This window comes from Malaya genurostris, chromosome 3, assembly GCF_030247185.1.
Source record: "Malaya genurostris strain Urasoe2022 chromosome 3, Malgen_1.1, whole genome shotgun sequence".
Taxonomy (NCBI): Eukaryota; Metazoa; Arthropoda; class Insecta; order Diptera; family Culicidae; genus Malaya; species Malaya genurostris.
This window is the reverse complement of record NC_080572.1, coordinates 230,005,479-230,033,228: the sequence shown is the minus strand read 5'-3', so window position 1 is coordinate 230,033,228 and position 27,750 is coordinate 230,005,479. Positions and strand designations below refer to the sequence as shown.

General features: G+C 39.3%; 1 long non-coding RNA gene across 1 annotated transcript; it reads left to right on the top strand.

The window, feature by feature from the left end:
- The first annotated feature begins 174 nt into the window (after positions 1–174).
- On the top strand, positions 175–15,314 carry LOC131436782 (uncharacterized). The gene is made up of 3 exons (XR_009230666.1): positions 175–251; positions 330–437; positions 15,105–15,314. It is a non-coding gene; the product is annotated as an uncharacterized LOC131436782 (long non-coding RNA).
- The last annotated feature ends 12,436 nt before the right edge of the window (positions 15,315–27,750 follow it).

Below are 27,750 nucleotides of genomic sequence, written 5' to 3'. Positions count from 1 at the left end.
AGGTTATAAATCACAAACATTAACCCGACCATCATCGCGAAAACGATACTCGCATTCAAACGCACAACGATCACCGCCTGGTCAGATGCAATGTGAGAGTTGATTCGCACATGATCTGTTTTCAATCCGACCGGTCAGGTTTTTGCAGTACACGATTCGAACTTCTTCGGAACAGGTGTGTTTCCCTGACGGTTGCCAAAAATTGTGCAGTATGAAAGCTGGATCGCAAATGCTACCCTCTCAAATTGACGGTATTTATGTTTTTAAATTGGTCAAAGCGTACTGTGATCATTTTTTTTTCTTTCCTGCTGTTTGTCAACGCAAGTCAGGTGCTTACTGTTTACGAGCATGTGATGACATTCTGAATAAAATATCTGATGTTCGAAAAACTACATTCAAACCCCACGGTGTAGTAGAAAAAAAGTACTCTGATGGAGGTAAATATCATCGAATGTGAATATGCCTGAATTTTATTTATAAGCATGAATGAATATATACAGTGTATTTTCACCTACCTCTTGGCTCGTGTACAGCCGAACTACTACGAACGATGACGGTGTTCCGTGTTTTTTGCCAAGTGGTTTATTTTTTCTCTGTAGAGCCGTCATAGCCAAAACCCCACTTCTTGGAAAAGACCACTGACTAGTCGGTGTTTCGGGTAAATTTTGATTGGTCAGTGGTTTTTCTCGCGCAACAGCATGCAATTTTCAGATGAACCAAAGCAACATTATTAGGGAAATTTCGTCGAAGTCTAATATTGCTCTAATGTCACACACAATTCAAATAATCTTTTTAACGGAACGGTTCGAAGATAATAAAGAATCTATAAGAATAGCAATCTGATAATAATAAACATTCCATTCAAAATCCCCACCCATGGCTGGCTAGCTCTTTTCGCTTGTTGGGATAATAATAACATCTGTTAAGAATAATCATAAATCCTTAATTCTCCTACGCGAAAAATCGCTTAAACCTGAGTGAATGTTTCAACGAAATGCTCGTATCCTGCCTCAAAATCTGTCTGTTTCAGTTCACAATTGTGATCCATAATTGGAAGACTAATAAACCAGTCGGTGGCCGTCACCGCTGGCACCTTCCATGCCGGAGACGCCCGAAAAAAAAAATTGCCCTTGATTTTCTGCAGTCGAAAAAAAAAACGGACAGACTTGGCAAAATTAAACCGTCTCTCGGGATCTGGAGCGGACACATGATTCAGCTTTAGGTGTCCGCGGCCACAGACGGAGCACAATTTTCTTTTTCACGGATGTCAGCGCTTAAGATTGTCACAACATCCTCCCTCGGTTCGCTCGTGCTGTGTGCATATGCGTATGCAAGCGGAACGGCCAACATATCCAACCGGGCGGATCTTCTTTGTTGTATCGAAAGTGGGTTGATTTATAGCGACTTCGACAGCGACCGAGGTGGTGGCCCAAATTTTTCCCCAAACAGAAGCTGGCAACTAGCAAAAAGTGCACCAGATGGTGACGAGAATAATATTTAATTTTTTGTCTAAAGAATGTATCATCAATTTTTGGCGCATCAACAACCAACAACCACTTTCACTTTCTTGTTATGCTTTTCTCATTAGGAAGTGTTAAGTAATCATCCGAAACATCAACAATAGAATCAAGTCTCTGAGGATCCTTTATTGTTACTCATAAGTCTCAAAAACTGATAACAAAATCTCAAACAATTCTGGACGGTTCTCTGTTCTAACGTCCAAGTAATGAGTTGGTAAGCACAGCAACACATGAACCGCCAAATTATTAAAAATACTAATTTTTGAAAATTTGTCAAATTTGATTTTATTGGCTTTAGATCACAAGTCATCAATCACCATAATCACGTTATACGTGTATTAGAAAGGCTTCAATGCACTGGAAGGAGAATGGATACTTTTTTTTCTACATGAAATGGGATAACGTCAATATGAAACAACAGGCTGTCCCGGCCGTATTGCATCAATGACAAACGTTATACTCTACTGATGCATTTTTCCCTACTTCGATTTCAGGTCACAATGTATTATATATCGTAATGTGTTGACTGGCTGCCATTCACTTTTTATGAAAAACGGACTTAGTCTTCTGTAGGATTTTTTTAAATTTGTTTCTCGCTTATACTAAATATCAATTAGTACGATTTTTTTGAAGGTCTTATTATGAAAAATCTTTCATCCTACCTTCTACCTTTATCTACTAGTGACGTTGATCTATCACAGGCAATGGGCCGCATGAATAAAACGTAGCATGCTTGAATTTCGGTAGTAAATGCTACATGTGGATCACCTTCCTGTCAAAAGCAGAGACTTTACTACACAACAACGTTCGAACATGTAGTATTTACTACAATTTTTCGGTAGGTAGCTCCAGAGGTTGCTACTCGTGTGTTTGCTGATAAAGTGAAGTAGAAAAATTAAAACCAAACCAAACGTGTTTTACTCTGTGGACTTCGTTTTTGAGAAGATACTACAAACAACAAACTTTACTACATTTTATTCATACGGCCCAATGTTTTGGGTTTTAGAACATCGACATACAAAATAATGTTCATATTTTTATTCCCGTCATATGAAATTAAGATCTAAAAAGGCGAAATGTATTCAGGTAGAATTTTTTTTTGATTAATATTAGTTTTTTATATACCAAAGCTAAAACAGTTAATCAAACGCAATGAATAAAATTGCATGTTTTGTAATTTAATGAATATTTAAATCACTGGTTATAATGGTAGCTATTTGCATATGTTTTTCCACGCATACACTGCCGTGACAAAGTGTGGAATTATTCTCTCTGGTAGAGAGCGTATACTTCCCAAAACGAAACAAAATTGCATATAAGCGCAGACTTAACTATACCCAATGTTTTTAAACTGAAGCATTTTTTACTGATTCTACTTATTGATTTAATATTATTATCCGAGAAAATGTACGGAAGCGTTCGACCGACACTGTATTCGTATTTCTATGTTGAATCACAACGAATACGGTAACCAATATTAAATCATTACTTGACCTTATCTTGTAGTATGTTACGTAAAATTGCTATTCGTACCGGATAAAAATCACTGAAGTAATTGTAACGACCTAATTAAAAACCTAATTAACGATCTAATAAGAAATACATTTTTATAAATTTTCTTAAGGGATTCTTTATAAAACTATTCTTTGAATATTAACTGAGCACAAGAAAGTTTATTTGGACATAAACTAGCATAACCTTTCGAATTTGTAAGCAGTTTTAAGTCAAGTTTGGAAAAATCCTTTGGTAATTTGCATTATCGCTCTCAGCGACGGCTTGAAATTTTAAGCACGCTTCACCCTATTGTCCCGGAACTAGAAGTAGGTACGTACAAAAGTCAATAGTAGTCTATGAGACCAGTCACGTACCCAGAGGGGGGGCCCGAGGGGCCCGGGCCCCTCCCGAAATCAAAAACAGGTATATAATTATTTAGAAGGCCTGAGGCATGTGTTGCAGAAATAACAAGCCAGTAAACGTAAACGAATGTAATACAATAATAGATCCAGTGGAAAAGTTTAAAGTGTCTGTTAAAAACACCCGTAAGAGGCACACCAAAAATTAGGTACATAAGCAGTCTTCAGTAACATTATTTTTTTACCTTGGGCCCCTCCCGAAACGAAATCCTGGGTACGGGCCAGTATGAGACCATGAAACCTTTTATTTGAGTCTAATACTGTTTTCGTTTTAGAATCTACACGCGGGCGACTCTGACTCCGAATAAAACGAACACGTGGTACGCTCCCTAAACAACAACTCATATAAAAAAGAAAAAATAAACAAACTCGCATGGATGTGTAGTGCGACCTGAGAAAATTTGCAGAGCGAAACTACGCGATTTGAGTCCGATCTAGAGCGATCCCAGCTAAAACGAACTCATCAAAAGTTGTTTTGGCGACTCTGGGTCAGCTCTCGGGCTGCTCTGATCAATATACGAAAACGGTATAAGTTTGAGAAAATGGACTCAGCTGTCTCTAAGAAAATAGAGAGAGAGTTTTGTTTTTGATTTTTGGATCACTGCTTCCGGTTCTTCCGAAACCGGGAACTAAGAACCTTCATAGCTGAAATCTGTTCGTTTGGCTAGTAACTGATATAAGCAGTAAATTAAAATTATTTGGAGCCAAATTTAGAAGGATTTTTCCGTTTTCTGCAGAAATTTTGGGGGTTTTTCGTTTGTAAAATTGTTTTAGTTTAGTAAAATGCCCCTAACCTTTTGCGTATCACAGACCTTTTTGTAATCATTATAGATCTCAGCGGACCCCCACAAGTGAAATAAATTTCATATTCTGGATATAATATATTATATTTTTACTCTATCATGAAAATATCGACTACCTGATCGTTATAATAACAAACTACTTCATTATATTGAGCTTGAGATAAAAAACGAGTGAGTAATGTCAGAGTCATAACTGGATAACGTGAACACGAATAGCCCACGCTGCTGAAAATTTTTCATTAGTTTGAGCGCATTCTATACCTATTCATATTTTGAAATTATAATGCAATCCAATCCAATTTTTGTATTTTCAGGGGCACCTTTTGGGAAATGTCAAAACATATTTAATAAATTGTTGTATCTGGAACATATAGAGAAAAATTAGTATTTATTACTTATTATTTATTTATATTATAAATAAGAGGATACAATGAAACAAAATTTCTTAGAATCTGCTCGGTTTGTTTTTTTTTAGTTTGGTAGCTCGAAATTCTTACTTACTCTTATTCTTTCAGTCGTAGGCCACGCGGGTCTCTGCTGTATACAGGAGGCGTCTCCATTCAACTCGGTTCATGGCTGTTCGCCGCCAGCCTCGGTAGTTGCGAAGGGTCCGCAGGTCGTCCTCAATTTGATCGATCCACCTTGCCCGCTGCGCGCCTTTTCTTCTTATACCATTTCTTATCGGATCATTATCGAGAATCATTTTAACCGGGTTGTTCTCCGACATTCTAACAACATGCCCGACCTTGGCCGTTTGGACGAGGGTTGGTCCTCCCAGCAACTGGTGCAGTTCATGGTTCATTCGCCTTCTCCACGTACCGTCTTCCATCCAGGGCTCGTGCCCGTAGAGGATAACCGGTCTAATCAGCGTTTGTAGATAGTTAACTTCGTACGACGGCGAATTTTGCTCGATCGAAGCGTCCTGCGCAGTCCAAAGTAAGCACGATTTCCTGACAGTATGCGTCTCTGAATTTTTCTGCTGGTGTCATTGTCGGCAGTCACCAGTGAGCCCAAGTACACGAACTCGTCGACCATTTCGATTTCATCACCAATCAGAACTCATAATGAGTGGCTGACGTTATCTTCTCTCGAGCCCCTGCCTTTCATGTACTTTGTCTTTGACACATTGATGTCTAGTCCGATCCGCTTGGCCTCAGCTTTTAGTCCGATGTACGTATCTTCCATCTTCTCAAAGTTGCGTGCTATAATATCAATGTCATCAGCGAAACCAAGTAGCTGGACGGACTTTCTGAAAATCGTGCCACTCGTGTCTATCCTCGCTCTTCTTATCACACCCTCCAAAGCAATGTTGAATAGCAGACACGAAAGACCATCACCTCGAAATTCAGAAGAGTATTAAAAAAAGCATTTTATGAAGCATTCATAATAACTGATCGGATTTGTCTACTAATAAAGTTTTAATAGGGCAACGGCTCCCTATTTCATCTGAGCTCCTATTTCCATCTCATCCCTTCACCTCATAACTTTGAACATGAATAATATTTTACAACCTACCGGAAGCAAACTGTGAAATGTTTTAAAATGATTTGAAAAGCTATTGTCACACTTTCCTATTGAAAGAAATGGTTTTAAATTCTTCGGCGATCGTTTTTTTTCATATAAAATAAACTCACTTTTCAATTTAGGACACACTTTCGTCTCAAGATTTGCAGTTCGTCATGTTTCTGAATATCTACTAATCGATTCGTTTAAAAACATGATCACTATTTCGCACAATTACACTACCATTGAATGCTGGATGACTTCATAATTAATTATGTTCACTTGCCACTTGTTTAGTTAACGATTAAAAACTTCAAAATTTACCCGACAAGCAATAAAAGTCTTCAAAACTATGAGATGAAAGTTTTTCACTTCGTTCACTTGATTGCGCTTTGTTTTCATCTCATTTGGTTTCGCAAAGTTGCCAAGTTATCTCATAATGTTACAAAACAAAAATTGTTTATCTTCTTCAAATTATCATCAAAAAGTATGTTTTTGGTATCCGTGACATTAGTTTAATTATATTATTGATATTAATATTTCAATAAAACTGTTTCTGCTTCGAATATTACCAGAAAGAACGTGTTAAATACTAATGAAATAACCATTGTGGCAAATCTAGTACCACTGGTTTCATTTCGCTATACGCCAGAGATGCCATTTATACAGATTTATCTGTATTATACAGATTTTTACATGCGTATACAGATTTAATACAGAGTACAGATTTTATACAGATTTCTCAAATTAAATACAGATTTATACAGATACCACAAAAAGTAAGAAAGAAATAATGAAACTTTTCCGTCTGAGCGTGTTTGATTGCCCATATTAAAATGAAAATTTTTTCGTGCAGCGTCATGAAACTTTATTGTCAGACTGAAAAGTTGTATGACCTGACTTGACGTTGCGTATTGGGCGTTTGAATTCCAAGTCATCATTTTCAAACGAAAAAAGTATATGGATTTACAATTCAATTGTGGTTGATACCAAAAACAATTAAATTTCGTCGTTGAATGTTCTTGTCAGTGCGGCAAGGACTTACGATATAAAGGAATGCTCCTTGCATCTGCCATTCTATAACAATAATCTAATGGAACAACATCTTTAAACATCATTTTATTTCCGAAATTTCCTTCCTTTAGTGAATACAGATAGATACAGATTTTTTATATAAAGCAATACAGATTTTCTATGAAAATATCTGGCATCTCTGCTATACGCCAACATAACGCTGTGAAGTGTGTGTGTGTGTTTCATCGGCTGTGCACAGAGATGCCAAATATTTTCATAGAAAATATGTATTACTTTGCATAGAAAGTCTATATCTGTTCTATCTGTTTTCACTAATAAAATGATGTTAAAAGATAATTCTTTAGATCTCCGTAAGTCATTGCCCCATTAATTAGATAATTCAACGAGTAAATTTTTTACCAATAATAATAATGTGGAAAAATCCTGGTGGGTACGGTTGTATCGTTTGAGTTGTATATGTGGCAGCGGTAAGGAAGTCGGTCACCAGAATGTCTGCAAGCCATATTTTTCCAGCTGACAGCATTTAGTCAGCCATCTGGCAGCCATGCGAATGCGGGTGAGAGTGTAATAGTGGAATATTTTGTTTTGATTGCTGGCGCCATTGCTAATTTATAGGATGAATAAAAGATCAACGATAGGATGGATAAAAATCCATTGAGATGAAATTAGGAGCAGACTAGTGAAAACATCATTAGTGTTTTTAGCTGTTTTATAAATATTAGTTGAATTTTCAAGGAATGTGAATCAATTTTTAACGTGGAGCAAGGCGAATGAAGCAGTAATATGAAATAGTTACAGTGATTTTAGTGGCTAAATTGGGGTTTGAAGTCGACGTCCTTACAAATGAGATGAAATAGGGAGCCCTTACCCTATATCGTTATCAATAGCCAAATTATATTATATTTAAGAGTTTTTAATGAATTGCATATATGTATAGGTGATCAGTTGACCACAACAAGTATCACACCACTCAGATGAAATATGTCCCTCATATTAGTCAATTAAAAATACTCATGATTTATAAACATAATTAGTGTCTGTTTTACTAACGAGCAAAACGTGTCGTAAGCCCACAGCACTCAATCACTGAATATATTCTGTATTTCTATATGTCGGTTTTGCACGATACGCTTTGTGCGATGATTCGTCCATTTCATGTGTTTGGAATTCGGCGCACCTTATTTTACCACTGAATTACACCTTAATGCTTGGTCATACCATACATTTTAGAAAACTTCAACTTTGAGTAATTTTTTTTAGATATATCATACTACTGAAAATTTTATCATGAATTATTGAACATATTTTTGATGGTATGGTAAAAAAATTGTTACTGCCAACACAACAAGAGATATTTACGATTGAGCTTAACCCATAGTAAAGTAACTCGTATTCACGACCAAAGGGCCGCTCAAATATCAGTTAAAATGCAACATTGTTGTAGTTGTTTTTGTAGATTTACCTTGTAGTTAAACTTCATATAGTTCTTTGGGAATATCAATACTACAGAATATAATAATACAATACATATCAATTCTAAAACAGAATTTTGAAACTACATTTTGACGCTAAATTCTAAACCTGACATTAAGTTTAGAAGTCAGATGTACCAGAATAGATTCGCAATTTAGTTTAATAATTCATCTATCCAAAATTTAGTTCCCGAATACAGATCCAGTATTCAGTATCCAGCTGAATTGCGCAAAAGGTTGTTTTTGAGTTATTTATGATTATCTCATACTGTAGAATATTGAATTACAAATTCCTGATCATATTCCCGATAGCTTGTAGAAAAAAATATGTTTTTGGGTTAAGCACTGAAGTTGGACTGAAGATTGATTTCGTTCCAAGCTGACAGGGTCTAATTCGACTCAGCTTGTCGCAAAATGTCTGTGAGTATATAACTTTTTGTGCACTCACTTTTCTCGGAGATGGTTGGACCAATTTTTACAAACTTAAAATCAAATAAAAGGTCTTCTGATCCCATAAAAAATTCATCAAATCTAACCGGATCCGACTTCTGATGCGCCAAATGTGCAGAAAACTATTCCAATTGGTAGGATTTATATGTTTTTAGAAAGATCGACCGCAAATACCTCTATTCTGTTTTACCTCAAGTCATCTTCTTCCATGCATTTACAGAAATAAAAGTTCTACTGATCGGTGTTTGGACCAATTATAGTTGATCAAGACAGTTTTATGTTTCACAAACAATCTCACAAAAAAAATTTAAAGGATAGTTTCCATGCTCGCCTGAATCGTGCTACATCGTTTCACCGCAATTTTTTTACAAACATAATTTTATGTTGAATTCAGATTTACAATTCCGAAGCAGATCCAATATGACCTATCAATATTGGTCCATATTACGTAGAAAAAAAATTCACATAATGAGAATGACAGTACTAACCCCCTTTACCCCATTTCATTTTATAAGTTGTATCTCTGGATGAACTTTCTTTCGTATTCCGATAGGATACTAACTACGGTTGATTGATGTTAGGAAGAAAGACCTAAAAATAAGATTACAAATAGATTCAATGACCGCATGAGCATTGTTTACCGTTTTACCCCAATTGCTACTTTTTAGTGTTTTCTCTGTAATATCAAACGATAATAATTAACTGCAACCACCCAGTAAATCCGAACATCGGACGCATCGTGCAAGAAAGCTTTTGATTGCGTTTCGAGCTTGCATAGTGTATCGGTAGAACAAAAGAGTGAAGATATACCAAAGCAGAGAGCGGATGTCTGATTACTCAGGTGATGAGATATATCGGGGTTGTATTTCCAACCTCGAACATAGGGTCAGAGTTTTTCTGGCCCTAAGAGGCCAATGACCTAAAGGTTAAAACCTCTATGATCAAAACAAAAGAATGTTTAACACTCTTTCACACCCTATCGGGAAGATGTCGGCTCGAAAATGCCTTGTTTGATATTCCTTCGCTCTGTTTCTCTAGCGATGCATAATGTAAACATAAAGCTTTTTTTTATGTCGACGCGGTTGATGCAAATGGTGCAGAATTGTCCGATGACGGGCCGATTGAAGCGCTACGATCGGCCCTATATCGTGCTCAATCGGTCCGATAATCGGACCGATGATCGGACTTATGCGGGTCTACAAATTTCACTGGGCAGCCTCCTTTTGGTACGTGAAAAAAAGTTTAATCAGAAATACGACTTTTTTCAATTAACTGGGGTAAAACGGTATACCACGGTACGTGCGGTCATTGAATCCATTTGTAATGTTAGTTTTAGGTCTTTCTCCATAATAATAGAAAGAAAGAATGTTAGTTTTAGGTCTTTCTCCATAATAAAAGAAAGTGAAAGAAAATTAAACCAATTGATTGAATAAATTGGGGTAAAATGAGGTCAACAGGCTACTACTGTCACTCCCATTGTATTTAATTGGACCACAGATATTTTGTACGTAATAGGAACCAATAATGATAGATCGTACTGAATCTGCTTTTGTACTTACCTTACCTAACAGCTATAGGCCTGGGCTGTCCTTTACTGTATCAAGAATACGTCCCCACATAACTCGGTCCATGGCTGCTCGTCGCCAGCCACTCAAGGCACGGACGCTTCTGAGATCACCCTCCACTTGATCGATCCACCTTGCTCGCTGCGCTCCTCTTCTTCTTGTACCAGTCGGATTAGATTCAAGAACCATTTTCACTGGGCTGTCGTCCGACATTCTTATGACATGCCCAGCCCATCGTAGACGTCCGATTTTAGCTGTCCGTACGATGGGTGGTTCTCCTAGCAGCTGTTGCAATTCGTGATTCATACGCCGTCACCACGTTCCGTCGTCCATCTGCACTCCGCCATAGATGGTTCTCAGCACCTTTCTTTCAAAAACACTGAGGGCGCGATGGTCCTCTGCCAACAAAGTCCAGGTCTCGTGGCCATAGAGAACAACCGGTCTAATGAGCGTTTTGTAGATGATCAATTTCGTGCGTTGGCGTACTTTTCTCGATCGAAGGGTTTTCCTGAGTTCAAAGTACGCACGATTCCCTGCCAAAATACGTCTCTGTATTTCTCTGCTGGTGTCATTATCGGCGGTCACCAGTGAGCCCAAATACACAAACTCGTTAACCACCTCGATATTGTCACCGTCTATCAATATTCGTGGTGGGAGGCGTAGTGTTTCTTCTCTAGGGCCTCTTCTTATTTCTATTTTGTTTTTGATGCGTTTATGGCCAGTCCGATACGCCTAGCTTCAGCTTTCAGTCCGATGTAGGTTTCCGCCATCTTCTCAAGGTTACGTGTCACAATATCAATATCGTCAGCGAAGCCAAACAGTTGTACGGACTTTCGGAATATCGTGCCACTCGTGTCGATCCTCGCTCGACATACAAGAGAGTCCATCACCTTGCCGTAGCCCTCTCCGAGATTCGAAGGGACTCGAGAGCGTCCCAGATACTCGGACGTAGCACATCACTCTATCCATCGTTGCTTTGACCAATCGCGTCAGTTTATCCGGGAAATCGTATTCGTGCATTATCTGCCATAGCTGTTCTCGATCGATTGTGTCGTATGCCGCTTTGAAGTCAATGAATAGGTGATGCGTGGGTACGTTGTATTCACGACACTTCGGGAGTACTTGTCTTATCGCGAATATGGGATCCGTAGTGGCGCGGGCTCCAGTAAATCCCGCTTGATACGGCCCTACGAATTCCTTAGCTATTGGTGATAGACGACGGCATAGGATTTGGGCGAGTACCTTGTAAGCGGCGTTGAGCAATGTGATTGCGCGGTAATTGCAACAATCTAGTTTATCGCCCTTTTTGTAGACGGTTTTGTACCACTCCATCCATTCCTGTGGTAGAATCTCCTCCTCCCAAATCTTAGAAATAATCCAGTGCAGTGCTCTTGCCAGTGCCTCTCCTCCATGTTTGAGCAGCTCGTCTGGTAACTGGTCATTGCCCGCGGCTTTGTTGTTCCTCAGCTAGCCGATCTCCTCACTTATCTCCGACAGATCGGGGTCTGCGAATCTGTCGTCGGCTGAGCGTGCACCCAGATTGGTCCCTGTTCCGTTCTCTGTATCTTGTGCTTCGCCATTCAGATGTTCGTCATAATACTGCTTCCACCTGTCGATCACCTCACGTTCGTTCCTGAGAAGGTTACCACTGGTATCTCTGCACATTTCGTCCTGTGGCGTGAAGCCTCTACGTGAGCGGTTCACCTTCTCATAGAATTTCCGTGTGTCATTTGCGCGGTACAGCTGTTCCATCGCTTCGCGATCTTGATCTTCCTGGTGGCGCTTTTTCCTCCGGAAAACCGTGTTCTATCTATTCCGTGCCTGTTTGTATCGTTTCTCGTTCGCTCTAGTGCAATGTTGCAGCATTCTCGCCCTTGCTGCATTCTTCTCTTCGACCAACTGCCGTCAAACCAGTCATTTCCTCGATTCGATAACCTCGTACCTAGTAGGGTTGAAGCAGTGCTACTCACGGCGGACCTTATTTTCCTCCAGCCGTCTTCAAGAGTCGCCGCATCAAGCTGCTCTTCCGTTGGTAGCACTTGCTCCAGTTGTTGCGCGTATTCCTCTGCAGTACGAACGCTACGTAGCTGCTCGAGATTGAGTCCCGGCGTTCCTGTGCGACAAGGTAGTGGTCAGAATCAATGTTGGCACTGCGGTAGGTGCGGACATTGATGAAGTCGAAGAAGAATCGCCCGGCGATGAGAACGTGGTCGATTTGATTTTCCGTATGTTGATCAGGTGATCTCCAGGTGGCTTTGTGGATATCTTTGCGGGATGAATATCCCGCCGTGGACAGCTGTCGTAGGTTCGTTCCAGCTGTGCGTAAAATGCTTCCTTCTCATCATCGGGTCTCGTCTCATGTGGGCAGTGCACATTGATGATGCTGTAATTGAAGAAACGACCCTTGATCTTCAATACGCACATCCTAGCACTAATTGGCTGGCATCCAATCACGCGCTGGCGCATCTTGCCCAACACTACAAATCCCGTTCCTAGAACGCTGGTTTTCCCACAGCTCTGGTAGAAGGTAGCCGCTCGATGCCCACAATGTTCCTGCAGTGCTACGACATCGAAGCCGCGGATTTGAAGCTCATCATACAGCATTCGGTCGTATCCTGGGAAGCCAAGCGATTTGCAGTTCCATGTGCCAAGCTTCCAATCGTAGTCCTTATTTCGTCGCGTAGGTCTTTGCCAATTATTCCGAGTCGTATTTCTTCCTTGATTATACGTAACAAGTGTTTTCCGGGCAGCTTGTTAGGCCTGTACCAACCTCAGGTCTCGTCGGAGGGCCATCGTGTCAGCACTGTTTAGAATCCCACAACATGGGGAACAGACGCTCGGGTAGGCTTGCTCTCCCCCCCTTCCATGTCAGCATACGACCAAGGTCCCACCGGGGTTGGTTACCCGATCTTGCCTATGGGTACTCGTACCCCAGCCGGCACCGCGGGGAGGTAGGAATAGGAGTTACTGGACAAGAGGCTATGAATCACATTGGGACCTGAATTGCGCATTGTCCAGTCGTTTACCAATCATCTGCTTTTGTATTGTAGATCATATTTTAACTGAATATTATAGCTAGGAAAGAAATGGGGTAAAACGGTACGACGAGTTTGTTGCTGTCATAAAAACTATGTGCAATCGATTTGTTAGACTATTTTACATCAGAAACACTCTATTCGCTCTTCTGCAAGTACTTCGGTTTTATGTTATATAGTTAGGCTTGAACACAATACAGTACGGAAAGGGATCTTGGGGTGAAATGATGGCGTTTCGTGCAGCCATTCTAAATACATGGAATCGATTTTACACCAAAAAATTGCTTTGTGGTATCTGCATCATACCTCTAAAAAAATCGTCGCGTTTCTAGTCCATTTTTCCCCTTGGTGCAATGGTTGATTTGTCGCTCCCCTAAAACATTACGCCCGAGGTTCCCTTCGATACACTACTGGTTGGATTAAAACAGCTTTCATATAAAAGCGAAGTCATACAAGGACAGCTACTGACATTAACCACATTAACAGCTCATAATGGAAAATTTTTGTTAACATAATATCAAATGAACAAAATATACTGAAATCTTTTGACTCATAATAAATTGAACATCAAAAGAATCAACGAATTAAGTAGTAAATGGGCTGATGCAGTATTATGTGCTCTCAAAACTGTAGTAAAATATATCAGTATGCTAAAATTTGATACAAATTCTCAAATCCCCGTCTCTCTCTAGTAAAGGTAAAAATCAACCACTTCAATGATATTCAACAAACACTATGCGTTTGTATATCAGTTCAGTAACCTATAACAAATCACTCCGCGGAACAGATCCGAAACACATGCCTAAACCTGATTTCCTGCTGCGGCAAGGTTCAACAACCTAGCGATGTGTTTAAAATAAACACATGCAACAGTCACGTTTCCTGTTCAGCCAAACGGTAGTGTATACTACTAGTGTTCTCCCTCGCCATCATCATCATCATCATCGTCGTCGTCGTCGTCATCATTTTTCTTCGAACATCACCCACCAACTAGTGGCTGCACTCTGGCAATAACATAAAGTGATACCTGCTTCCATACATTTCAACAAGTGATTTCATCGAACCACACGGAACGGAGGAAAACGTCGTTTCCGCACTTTATCTGTTACAGTCGCATTTCTGCGTTTTCCTCTCTCTCTCGGTATCTCTCGCCCTTTTCCCGGTAAAACCCTTTTCTGTTGATCATCCTTTCACGCACGGTACTCATCCTCGGCGCTGGTGGCTGCTGAGCGGTGATGACGGTAGCAGACGGCGTTTTTATGCGCTTTTAATAACGCGTAAACTTTTATTGCCGAACAGAACAGAACGGTTTCGGTAGTCGATATTGTTGTTGTGTGGCACACGAATGCTGGTTGGTCGTTCGATTCCCCAAAGTTTCGTAAAAGGAGTAAAAAAAATAATGGGCCACCACAGTTTAGGGCTGCTTTGAACTAGAGCTGTATAATAATTTAGATTCAGATCCATATATATATATATTGCATACAATCAAACCAAAAAAAAAATTCTGTAATTATTCTTGTTTCGATGGATCGACGGAGATTTTGTGTGATGATTCCGGTTTCTTTATACATCCATTCTGGCGAAGGCAAGTAAACAGACATTAAATCGGTTAAACAGTGTGTGGTGGTACAACTTATTCACAGCTGTGGTAGTTTGAATTAGTTGATGCTAGAGCAGAATGAATTAGATATATAACAATACCGTACCCGATATCCTTTGTTTTGTTTTGTTTGTGTTGCACTGGTTGGCAGTAGTTACATGTTTTTTTTAAGAAGATATTCAAAATTACCGAACATTTTTCGTTACAGGCTAACAGTCCAGTTGGTCACATAAGCCTATTCCGAAGAAACTTATCGATGGACAAATAACCCTCCGTCTCCACTGACGCTCAGCCCAGTTCAGCCGTGCCAATGACGAAGACTACACCGACGGACGAATAACGTCTCGCCAGCTGATTATTGTCTTGTCTAACAAATTGAATTTCTTTGTGCTCCTTTCTGAATGAAGGCCTGCAGTATGTACGCACACAACCAACAGCAAACCGTAGCCGAAGGAAAATTACTTACAACAAATTGAATCAAAACAAAGTATTAATATATAGTACATCATTCATGGGCGGTCGGGGAATAATAATTTCTTTTTCACATGTCTGTCGCAATGGTGACAGTTGTAGTAATGGTATCGAATTAGGATACAACAGATAGACGGACCGATGAGCGGAAATGTCACTTACTGCCACTTAATGGTTGCGGAAATGCATTCATCTTCGTGATCAAAGGCTATGTGTTCTCACTGCTCTAGGGGCTATTGCGTTACACACGGCGATTCGGAGCTAGATTATGGTTTTGAAATTTTGTATTACAGTTTATATAATACCCGCCGAATAGGAATGGAGATTCCGGATCGTCTAGTGGTGTTTAGAAAAATGTTGATTCTCTAGTTTCATTCAGGGTGCACAAAAATAGTTGCAGAGAATTGTTATTACACTTGTTGGCGTAACGTTCTAAGTTGTTTGTGATCTTCATTCAGAGTAATTCCTGAAAAAGGTAGCACGTCTTCAGGCTTCACATACTCCGATTTGGATGAAACTCTTCGCACACGTTTTCGATATAGCAAACCATTTGTGTTACACGGATGCAGATACCAACTCAGCTTAAGGCGGAATTGTAGAAAGCGCAGATGTATTTTTACATTGAAATTTCTCCAAATCCTTGTAACTTTGTTACTTCTAGGAGAAACTTTACTGTGAGCAAATCAATTGCCTAAAATATTGCAAAAAATATTGCAAAGAAAATTGAGGATGCGATTTCTAGTAACTAACTACGTTTTCGCTTGATGCCAAACCCAACGCAGTTTCCACCCTAACTGCTGTCAAGCCGTTGTTGAACTGAAAATCGAATCAGTTTCGAACCTGGTTTTTATATCAGGGTTGCTCACATCCCCGTTGCTAAGTGCGAAACCAACACAGTTTCGTGAAAAGTGGTTGTTTGATGAAACTACCCTGCGTCAGTGTCAGTTTTCTCAAGAAAAAACCACATTAACACATCACGTAGTGCTTGACGTGAACAGGTAGATTAATAATTCTTTGAAGACCGACCAGTACACCGAAACTTCCATTTTCGAACTAAACGGGGGTTCGTAAAACGAGGTAGGCTGTGTAATTTGCACTCGGCTACTAAGTGACGCTGCATGGGTTTATATGTTTCAATTATTCATCAAGCAGAAATCTCAGTCGATTAACGGATGTGCTTTGTGATCTAATGTTTCGCGTTTCGAGTCGTGCTTTTGCAATCTATCTTTATTTTTTTTAATTCATTCGATTTCAACCCATGAAATTTTCAAATGTAACGAATGTAACATTTCGTAATGCTTGTAATTAACGAAAGAGTAACGCACGTAACGCCTACAACTCACACAACTTGTGACCTAAGGCATGTCACGTTTTGAAATACCTGTAACTTACAAAAAGTATCGCTTTATAACGCCTGTAACTTACCAAAGGTAACGCTTCGTAACGTCTTAAATCAACTAAAAAGTAACGCATGTAACGCTTATAACTTACAAATGAGTAACGCTTGTAATGCTTTGTAACATCATAACTCACAAAAACGTAACGCTTGTAACACTTCGTAACGTCTAAAACCCGTTTTAATCACCCTAGTGATGCCTTTCTTACAGTTCAGAAAAAGTTTTGAAGATTTCTGTTTCATAATACTACTACATTGATACACTACATTTGAATTTAAGTTAGTGAAAATCTATTCAATAATATGTGGGAAAGTAAAGTGAGCTCCATTTTATCATATTTGATTATTATTGCCGGTACTTTCGGAACCGAAAGCTGGATATCAGCATAGTGACATTCGGTTCATTCAACGGTATACTAACATTTACGGTTCTGTATGACGATATGAATGTGGGAAAAAATGTATCGCTAGTCGGACCAGGATAAAATTTTGCAAATCATTTATGGGACTATCAATAGTTTATTTGGTCTGCGGAGTCTCATGGTCTGCAATTTAAAGAAAATCACTAGCCAATGTAAAGAGGTAGCTTATGAACAAAGTAACACATGGACCATTAAGTCCCGAGACTAAAGCAGAGATGGCGCTCGTAGTAAACCAGTAACCACGTCTTTCTAGAGTACTAACCTTTGCTTGAAACGGGTCAAAATTTTAAATCGATCCGACCAGAAACAGCTGAGTTATCGAGGTTGGAGTAAAGTCGTTTTGTAGTTTGTTTAAAAAATGGAAAAAACCGGATTTCGTGTTTTGATAAAACATTGTTTTTTAATGGGTAAAAACACCGTGCAAGCGAAACAATGGATTGAAAAATGTTATCCGGACTCTTGTCCATCAAAAGCAACGATTTGTCGGTAGTTCGCCGAGTGTAAACGTGGTCGTACCGACACAAATGACGCGGAACGCTCGGGTAGACCTGTGGAAGCCGTTACACCGGAAAATGTGAGTGAAGTGACAAAAATTATAATGAGAGATCGTAAAGTGAAGCTCCGTGAGATTGCTGAGATGACACAGATATCATATGGAAGTGTATTTACTGTCCTTCATTAAAATTTGAGCATGAAAAAGGTTTTTTCCAAGTGGGTGCCGCTATTGCTTTCGATGGAACAAAAACAGCCTGCCACAAGTTGATGAAAACAATGGTGAAATTGAACGAATTGGGCTTTGATCTGCTTCCCCACCCCCCATACTCGCCAGATTTGACCCCAGTGACTACTGGCTCTTTGCTGATCTTAAAAAAATGCTCCAGGGAAAAAGATTTGGCTCAAATGAGGAGGTCATCGCTGAAACTGAAGCTTATTTTGAAGCGAAAGATAAATTTCTTTATAAACATGGTATTGAAAAATTGGAAAAACGTTGGAACCATTGTATCACCCTAGAAGGTGTTTATGTTGATGAATAAAAAGAAAATTTGCAAAAAAAATGTTGTTTCCATTGTTAGTCTCGGGACTTATTGATCCATGTGTTATTCCTGAAATTGACGTTTTCATACTGAGCACCCTATCCCCAAAACCAGGGGTTTGAACCGAACGAAAATTGGGACATCTTAAGAACTTCCATCTCCGCGAAAAGTGAGTGACATTATTTTCACATTTTTTTGTGCATTATTTTCACATTTTTATGCATATCACTCTGTAATTCCGGAAGTTGGATCCAAATGAAATTCCAGAACTTTGTCTGGAACCATTAGACATTTAATTTGAATCTAAGTTTGTGAAACTCGGATCTACCATCTTCGAGGAAATTAAGTGATATTAATTTCACATTTTTGATGCATATCATCCGGTAATTCTGGAACCAGAATTCGGATCTGGATGATATTCAGGAACCCATACAAAGTTTCTGAATATCATCCAGATCCGAATTCTGGACCAAGGATGGCTTTTATCGTATCAAAGAACGTTCAATCTTCACTCTTCACACGATTGAATCAGTGCCATCAAAGAGAAATGGAAAACATCGCAACAACAAACATCCGGCATGGCTCATGTAACATAGAATCGACACCAGTGCGAGAGCGAATTTCTCTCGATGACATTTCTGAGAATCAAAGGTTAGCACGCTGCTGTGGAGATCCTCTCTGAAGCAACAAACGGTCGCTTATTCTCGTTTCGCGATCCGATTCTGTATGGGCAGTGGATAATTGCGATAGAATCATTTTACTATTGCCGCTTATTCTAACTATGTGCATATAACCTTTGTATAAGTTGTGTCTATGAAAATGTATGTGAATGCTCCACACAAGGGTTTTGAAATATTGGAACCTAGTATGAGAAACATCAAGATGAACCATCGATTCGATTTTCTGCGATAATTGTTAACTTGCGATCCTCTCTTGGGAAATTCCACACAGCAACGATCATTATCAGACTGTATATTTTTTCATGGGCCGTGAAATACTCAGAGTATGAAGTGGAGCGAAGAAATGTAGAAAAATTCTCTCGCGGTTCATGCATTGAGAGACTCGAGTTCTTATAGCATCTTCTACCGCATTGAAAATGTTGTATACAATATAGATAGCAATATAGCAGCTTCTGTCAAATTTTCGGCAATCACCAACACTGTTCTGGACTACAAGACCTTTCATTTGATCTGGACTACAAGACCTTTCATTTGATTTCATTTTATTCTAAGTTTGTGTAAACCGGTTCAGTCATCTCTGAGAAGAGTAAGTGGCATTATTTTGTTATTTTGAATGCATTATTTTCACATTTTTCTGTGCATATCAGTACCATATCATACCCTGTAATTCCGGAACCGGAAGTCGGATACAAATGAAATTCAGGCATTTTATATAGGACCGTGAGACCTTTCATTTGAATCTAAGTTTGTGAAAATCGGCTTAGCCATCTCTGAGAAAAGTGAGTGACTTTATTTTCACATTTTCAATGCATTATTTTCACATTTTTGGTGCATATCATTCTGTAATTCCGGAAGCGGAAGTCGGATCTAAATGATATCCAAGAACATTGTATGGGACCGTGAGACCTTTCATTTGAATCTAAGTTTGTGAAAATCGGTTAAGCCATCTCCGATAAAAGCGAGTGACAATATTTGTAACATACACACACATACACATACAGACATTTGCTCAGCTCGTCGAGCTGAGTCGAATGGTATATGACATTCGGCCCTTCGGGCATCGGCTCAATAGTCGGTTTTTACAGTAATTGTATAGCCTTTCTATATGAGAAAGGAAAAAAGTAACGCCTTTAACTTATAAAAAAGTAATGAATGTAGCGCTTCGTAACACCTTAAACTTACAAAAACAATAACGCATGTAACGCTTCGTAACACCTATAACTTCCTTCAAAGTAACACATCGTAACACGTTTACCGCTAGAATCTAACCCTTATAACGGTATTTGACATTCATAATTTCAACAAACTAACTCATATGATTTTTTTTTTTCATAAATACGTTTATTTCTTAAGGCAGTTTACATAAGTTTTTCTTCGCCGTAGCATCACTTTTACATAATATTCTTATCCTAATTTAATTCTAACATAGTCACAACGTTTTGCATTTATTAAAACATATTCTCTTATTACTTAAATATCATCTTAGGTAACTCGTCATTAATTATGAAATCTACTCGGAAATATTATTTGAACCAAACGATTAACTTCTATAAATTATAAAATAAGCTGTTATTTTCAGACATTTTGTTGATAATTTCATAAACTGTTTCGAGTTTGTTTGTATCATTACATTATTTTTATTCTAATTTAGCTATTGGTTGAACTCATGGACGCAGCTGGGATCAGAACTAAGTCTTGAAAGGGGCCTTTATTAAATTGAAACTCCAGTTTTCTTTATGAAATGATAAATAAGTTTCATGTATGAAAGGTCACGACAAGCAAGAATGTCTCGAACTGGGATATTGGATAGTTTACCTTGGGTACGCAAAGAATTTATTAGTTGAGATCTGACATCACGATACTCCACGCATGTCCAAACGACATGATCAATATCCCGATAACCTTCTCCGCAAGCACAATGATTAGTCTCGGAGAGCCCAATTCGAAGGAGATGTGCATCTAACGTGTAGTGATTGGACATGCGTCTGGACATCACACGAATGAAATCCCTACTCACATCCAGTCCCCTGAACCATGCCTTTGTCGATATTTTCGGAATAATTGAGTGCATCCACCGACCCAGATCATCTCTATCCCAAGATGTTTGCCAGCTGGCAAGTGTTCTTTGGCGAGACGAACTATAGAATTCGTTGAAAGCAATCGGTCGCTCATAAATTTCACCCTCAATAGCACCACGTTTGGCTAAATTATCGGCTCTTTCATTGCCTGGAATGGAGCAATGAGCCGGGATCCAGACTATAGTGATTAGATAATTATTATTCAATATGTCGTTCAGACACTGTTTTATTTTACCCAAGAAAAACGGTTCATTTTTGCCAGCAGCGATTGAGCGAATGGCTTCAATTGCACTCAGACTATCTGTGAAGAGGAAATAATGGTTTGGAGATAATGTGACGATTACACTCAAACTATAATGAACTGCTGCTAGCTCTGCTATATAAACAGATGCAGGTTCTTGAAGCCTAAATGAGGCCGAAACATTATTGTTGAACATACCAAACCCTGTCGCTTCTTCAATTCGCGATCCGTCCGTGTAAAACATTTTCTCAGAGTCAATATGCCTGAACTTACTTGAAAATATTTTTGGGATTTCCGTCGAACGTAGATGATCCGGGATTCCACGCACTTCGCGCTGCATGGATGTATCGAAAAATAAAGTTGAGTCAGGGACATTTAGGAGGCTGACACGGATAGGAATATATCTTGAAGGGTTGATTTCCTGTGACATATGGTTAAAATATACTGTCATGAATTTTGTTTGAGATCGAAGCTCGACTAGTCGTTCGAAATTATTAATTACCATGGGATTCAGCACCTCACATCTTATTAGCAGGCGTGATGAAAGCTCCCAAAATCGATCTTTTAATGGAAGAACTCCCGCCAGAACTTCAAGACTCATTGTATGTGTCGAATGCATGCACCCTAAAGCAATTCGCAAACAACGATACTGAATTCGCTCCAGTTTGATAATATGAGAGTTTGCAGCGGAACGAAAGCAAACGCATCCATATTCCATCACTGAAAGTATCGTTGTTTGATACAATTTTATTAGATCTTCCGGATGAGCACCCCACCAAGATCCTGTTATTGTTCGAAGAAAATTTACTCTTTGTTGGCATTTTGTTATCAGAAACCTAATGTGTCCTCCCCACGTGCATTTGGAATCGAACCACACCCCGAGGTATTTAAAAGTTAAAACCTGTTGGATCATTCTTCCCATCATATGGAGCTGAAGCTGCGCGGGATCATGCTTTCTTGAAAAGACGACTAACTCTGTTTTCTCCGCAGAGAATTCGATACCAAGATGAACAGCCCAATCGGACAAGTTATCTAAGGTATCTTGCAATGGTTTATGCAGATCAATAGCTTTGGGTCCAGTAACTGAAACCACGCCATCATCTGCCAATTGTCTTAGTGTACATGGGGTTACTAGACAGCTGTCAATGTCATTCACGTAAAAATTATAGAGGAGCGGACTGAGGCATGAGCCTTGCGGGAGACCCATGTAGCTAATTCTGAATGTTGCCAAATCGCCATGTGAAAAATACATGCACTTCTCTGACAAAAGGTTGTGCAAATAATTATTTATAACCGCTGGAAGTCCATGTTGGTGGAGCTTGTCTGAAAGAACATCAATGGAAACTGAATCAAATGCTCCTTTAATGTCTAAAAATACAGATGCCATTTGTTGCTTTTGAGCGAAGGCAATTTGGATGTCAGACGAAAGTAATGCAAGGCAATCATTCGTCCCTTTATTTCTACGGAAGCCAAACTGAGTATCTGACAACAAACCGTTCGTCTCGACCCAAGTGTCGAGACGTCGTAGAATAATTTTTTCGAACAATTTTCTGATGCAGGACAACATCGCAATGGGTCTATATGAGTTGTGATTGGAAGCTGGTTTCCCCGGCTTTTGAATGGCGATAACTTTCACTTGTCTCCAGTCAGGCGGAACAATATTTTGCTCAAGAAACTTGTTGAACAATTCCAACAAACGTCTTTTTGCGAGGTCGGGCAGATTCTTCACCAAGTTGAATTTAATTCTGTCCAACCCAGGGGCGTTATTGTTACAAGACAAGAGTGCTATAGAAAATTCTATCATTGAAAATGGGTTATTAATAAAACCATTATTTGGAGGAGATTCCCGTATAATGCTTTGCGTAGGAACAGAATCTGGGCAAACTTTCCTAGCAAAGTCAAATATCCATCGGTTCGAGTATTCATCACTCTCATTGCCCACGTTACGATTCCTCATTCGTCTGGCCGTATTCCAAAGAGTGCTCATTGAGGTTTCTCTCGACAAACCTTCGACAAAATGTCTCCAATAGCTACATTTCTTGGCCCGAAGTATGCTCTTGTACTTGGTTTCTAAAGTCAAGAAATTTTCAAAATTCTGAGGAGTTCCTCCTCCTCGTTTTAAAAATGTCTTGAAAGCATTTTGTTTCGCGTGCTTAGCATCTGAACACTCTTTGTCCCACCAAGGGTTTGGAGGCCTTCTGTTAGACGATGGACCAAGAAATCGTTTGGTTTGGGCTTGTTCTGCGGCCTCCAGAATCGAACAAACGAGGAAGTCATATTCTTCAAGTGGGGGGAGCTCTTCCATTGAAGTTAAGACACTTGAAATATTACTTTGGTATTTAATCCAGTCAATATTTTTTGTCAAATCATATGGAATATTAACTGAATTAGCAATGCCTTTGTTACTGCTAATTGAGATGATGATTGGTAAATGATCGCTACCATGTAAATCAGGAAATACTTTCCAGGTGCAATCTAGTCGAATTGAAGTCGAACAAAGAGATAAATCTAATGCACTTGGACGTGCAGGAGGTCTTGGGATCCGTGTCATGCTACCCATATTTAGTACCGTCATGCTAAAATTGTCGCAAATATTATATATTAGAGATGATCTGCTATCATTGTAAACGGAACCCCACATCATTCCGTGCGAATTTAAATCCCCCAGAATCAATCGTGGAGCAGGAAGGGCTTCAACCATTTCATTAAGCTGTCGCTGTCCAACTTGTGCTTTTGGAGGAATATAAACCGAAGCTATGCAAATATCTTTGCCTTTAATGTTTATTTGGCAAGCAACAACTTCTATACTAGAAGTTGAAGGGATGTTTAATCTATAAAAGGAACAGCATTTCTTAATTCCCAAAAGCACTCCACCATACGGAGAGTCTCTATCGAGACGTATAATGTTAAAATCATTAAAATTTAAAGCTATGTTTGAAGTAAGCCATGTTTCGCATAAAGCAAATACATCACATTTTTGACTATGCAATAAAATTTTAAATGAATCAAGTTTTGGCATGATGCTTCGACAATTCCACTGCAGGACAGTGATTGTATCATTTGCGGCGGGTGATAAATTATCCATCAAAAGATACAAAACCTGAGACAATTGGCCATTGAGCTGATAACTGCTTCAAAAAATTTCTAGCTATTGGAAGGAATGCCATTATGAGGGTCTTTAAGGGTTCAGATATATTGAATGCTGAGAAAATCCATTCAACAATTTCCGAAAACTTCAGTAATCCTGTTGGTGGCTGTGAAATGGAGCCCACAGGATTATTACCTTTTTCTGTGCTAGATCCTGGATTGGTTTGTGAATTTGACAAACCAGGAGGCACAGTCTTTGGGTTTGACTTTTTTTGTTTAACACGGGGATCCTTTTTTGAAGATGAAACTTTAGGTGTCTTTTTTGGTAATTTGGAAGAAGACTTCTTTCTCTTAACTGACCCTTGGGTAGTGATAAACGAATTACCTTGACTATTTTCGTCAGAGTCAGAGTCCTCTGTTTCCTCTAGATTTGAAAACCCGTTTTCGGTTTCCAAAGGGGGGACATCAATGACCGTTTTAAGCATTTCTGCATATGTGCGCTTAGACCGTGCTTTTAAAGAAAGCTTAATTTTGTCTTTGTGCACTTTAAATGCAGTGCATACTGAAATATCCTCATGAGGACTTTCCCCACAATAAATACATTTTTCAATTTCCTTGTTGCAATCATTATCTTTATGAGGTCCTTCACACTTAATACATTTTGGTTTATTGCTACAGTAAGTAGCTGTGTGTCCGAATTTTTTGCAGTTCGTACAATTCACTACATTTGGAACAAAAAGCCGAACAGGGAGGCGAATTTTATCGACATAGACATGGGACGGCAACGCAGATCCGGCAAATGTCACTCGAAACGAGTCTGATGGGCGATAAACTTTTTTTCCCTCTTCATAAACTACTGAGTACAGTTGTTTGCACTCCAGTATTTTCACACCCTCAAGCATAGAGTTCTTGAAACGACCAACACCATGCTTGAGTAAATCATCTACCGAAAGACTCGCTTCGGTAACAACACCGTCAATTTCGACATCTTTGGAGGGTATGTAAACTTTATACTCTTTAATGAAATGTTCCGAAGAGACAATATCATTCGCGTGTTTCAAATTATTTACCACAACACGAATTTTATCGTTATTTACTTTTATGATCTCTTTGATTGAAGAGTATCGTGATGTCAAACCTTTAGAAATTTGGTAAATGTTTAATGGCTTTGATATACGTCTAAAAAAGACTATCCAAGGCCCAGAAGAGCTCTCCTGATATTTTTTCGTTCGTGGGGGTATCGGATTCATGCTAGGATTTACGTCCATGGATTCATCCATTACATTAAAATTTTTAACTAAACTTTAAAATAAAATTTGAAACCAACACTACACAGTACTCAATCAAAAGGAAAAGAAAAAACTTCTACCTTGAAATTGTTGTCTATCTCCGTTGCACTGCCGTGTAGATCCTCGTTGCTCTAGATGTTCTTGTTGGATGCTGATTGTTGGATGTGATGCTACTGCTACCTGACATCCAGCACCACTCGATTTCCGATTTACTTTTGTCTTCGCCAGCTGCAACCAGCGCAGGTCACCGGTGTATACCTGCGTGTTGTATGGCAGTGGAAAGACCGAGTTGTCTTGTCTCCTTCTTCCTTGTGCTCCGCACCGATATGCTTCTGCACCGAAGTGCCTTCGCACCGGTGTGCTTTTGCACTCTCCTGCTTCTGTGTGCCTTTGCACTCTTCTTCTTCAATGTGCCTTTGCACTCTCCTGCTCAGCACTTGTGGCTGTATATTGTGGCCTGGGTAGAGCTCGGGAAACGCCCTTTGTTGTTTCCTTCACCAGCACTAGGGCTCTCTTATGCAGCACGATTTTACGTTTTAACGGCTGCTGCCAACAGGTATCTACCTGTAGTTCAACCGTTGTCGTATTCAACGCGTGTAAACTAACCAGCGTTATTAAACTGTACGCTTCTATACACAACCTTCTCGGTTGAACGGCTATTACTGAATGAACTCATATGATTTGTAACCCTCAATTCAAGAAAATTATCATATATAACGCTTTCTAACTTTTTTAACTAAAAAAACGCGATAATATCGTGTGAAACGCTTCGTCAAATGGAACATTTTTCCAAATTGGGGACGGGTAAAGCGTGATGGGTAAGTCGATGCCTTTCACGCAACCCGCCGGGTTCGGTTCCCAACCCCGCACGTAGGGTCAGAAAGTCAGTCTAGCCCGGAAAGGCGAATGACCTCAAGGTTAAAACTTCTAGAATCGGAACAAAAAAAAATTTCCCGCAGTATCTTTACTCAGGTGTTGACTCAGATAGGTCTCAAAAAACTTCGTAATGTATATAGCTTCAAAAACTAAACTAGAAATCGAAACTAAATATGTACTTTACGTACAAACCAAAAACCCCTAAATGTTCAAATTCTGCGGCGGTCAGTAGTCAGTCGTCACTCGTTTTCGTCCGAGACGTCAGATAGGATATGGCACCTAGTGTCATATCCCTAAAGGGTCACATAAATAGTGTGGATTTTGCGTCTGCTTAGCGGTTCAAATTGAACTGTTAGGCGGAGATGGCGGTTCAATTTGAACTGCTTTAAGCACTGATGAGCCGAAGGCGACACGCGAAGAAAATTAAACTACTATTTTATGTATTTTATGTATTGCTATTATTGTCATTAATTTTACCAAAGTTTCATTTTCCATTTTATGTGGTTTTGACTTTGTTCAGCTTCGAAGAGCCTGCCGCTGCGTGCTTTATCGGCAGTGGAGTTTTGACCATCACGCAACTCACGGGGTAATCTTCAGGATCAATAGCCCTTCAATATTTCTCAAGCTTCTGTTTCTGATTTCGGGAGGGGCCAGTGTAACTCGGGTCTTGACTGACCCGACCCGATTCCGTTTAAAAATAAAAATGTTTGTCCGTAACCGAGCCAGAGAGAAAATTGTAAATGTCGCCCGATCGTGTTTTGAATGATATGAACTCCCTTTTTGGTAAGTTTAACCTCAGCTTATCGCAAGAGCACAATAGGGGTATTCTTGAACATTTGCTCGGAACATCTTTTTACCGTGTTTTCTGAACGTTGCTTTAGTCTTCTCCCGTTCAAGAAAGTCCTCAACATTTTTTATTCCATTGAATATTATCATATATTCTTCGACATTTTAATATTTCTCGTTGCTGTAGAATTTCGGTTCTTTTACATAAGTGAACAAAAACGCTAATCAGTGAACCAAGAGCTCCGTCTCAATCACCATTAACTGTAAACGTCTAAGTCGTTTATTTCCAACCAAACAGGGCAGACATAGTATTCCAGAGAAAACCACTCGATACGAGAAAAGTTCCCCAAGCCAATGTTAAGCCAACTTGGCATTCTCAAAAACACCAGCAGCATAAGAGCCGTCATCTGCTTGGCACGCGACAAAATCCTCTGTCTTCTCAAGAAGACAAAAACAAACATTCAAGAGCTATGATATGTGATCTATTGTGGAGA